Source organism: Poecilia formosa, unplaced genomic scaffold (genome assembly GCF_000485575.1).
Source record: "Poecilia formosa unplaced genomic scaffold, Poecilia_formosa-5.1.2 Scaffold212, whole genome shotgun sequence".
Taxonomy (NCBI): Eukaryota; Metazoa; Chordata; class Actinopteri; order Cyprinodontiformes; family Poeciliidae; genus Poecilia; species Poecilia formosa.
In genome coordinates, this window is record NW_006800151.1 from 1,050,785 (window position 1) to 1,051,968 (window position 1,184).

At 47.3% G+C, this 1,184-nt stretch overlaps 1 long non-coding RNA gene across 1 annotated transcript; it reads right to left on the reverse strand.

Annotated features, from left to right (window-relative positions):
* Positions 1-299: 299 nt before the first annotated feature.
* On the reverse strand, positions 300-1,008 carry LOC103148789 (uncharacterized). Its single transcript, XR_477399.2, has 2 exons — positions 460-1,008; positions 300-381 (listed from the first exon to the last, which is right to left on the reverse strand). It is a non-coding gene; the product is annotated as an uncharacterized LOC103148789 (long non-coding RNA).
* Between the last annotated feature and the right edge of the window lie 176 nt (positions 1,009-1,184).

Here is a 1,184-nt window from a genome sequence, read left to right on the forward strand (position 1 = left end):
GAAGCAGAAGAAATATGACATTTGTGTCCTATTAATGGAAAAACAATCCAAAATACCTCATAATATCATAAATAGTGTTAGCAAAGCTTTATTAACAGAGAATAAGTATTGAGTTTTTTTAAAGGTGCAGTATGTAACTTTTGTAAAAAATATTTTTTTAAATAATTGGTGAAATTTTCATGTCATGAAAACATGCTACCAGTGCTATGTAGGAACATCCAATCAGAGCCAGGGGGAGGTGTCATCTTGGCATTTACACTACGAACCCACATGCAGAACACACTCGGGACGCGAAAGATCAGTTAAAGTGATTTATTAAAAGATTTCCAGGTAGGCTCTCAAACATCGAAGGGACGGCGACAGACAGGTAAGCCAGGACTTCTGGGAACAACAACAGATCGGGAGGTGAGTTCAGGGACCGTGGGGGGATTTTCCAGAGCTTAAAAGTTGTATGCTTACTCGGAGAGGAGGAAAAAACAACGGCGTGGCCAGGTGTGGGGGCGCTGGAGGTGGAGGTTGTGCTGCGGTGGAGGGCGGACAGGTAATAGGATCCTGACGTCGTCACGGAGAGCGAGCGGACTGCCTGCTTGGATTCCCAGACACCACTTCTTGTTTCACGGAGGAAAAGGTGAGTGGTGGCCGCCTTGGGCACCAACGGGTAACGTGCCCACGGCGTCGCAAGGGGAAACTCGGGACTACAGCCAGACTTGAAGTTGCAGGAACAGCTGAAAAAATCCAAACAACAGAGGGCGTTAGATCAGAATCAACAGGAAGCTTGACTAGATCGCTGGAGAGGGCTCTGGGTTACCATTACTGGCTAACACTCAAGCGTTGGTATGCTGGCAGTCACCGCCTCTTAAAGTCCCGCTGACGAGTGGATTGGGAACCGGTGTGACGGTGACGTCAGCCCTTCAGTCCTCCTATCCTAGCCTCCACGATGCCATCTGGTGGTGATGGCAAGCCATAGGAACAGAAAAAAAAGGCAAAACAAAAACCCCAACTCCTGACAGGAGGGTCTTAGTGCTTTTAGTCATCCCCACTAGCAAAGCCTGTCCTGAATGCTAATGCTAATTAGTATAGCCACAGATGATAGTGGATAAACGGTTTTCCTGTAAGTTGGTCCCACGTTGGGGAGAGGAAAAGTGGCAAATAACAAAAACAAATCCTCACACCGGACTCCGTTT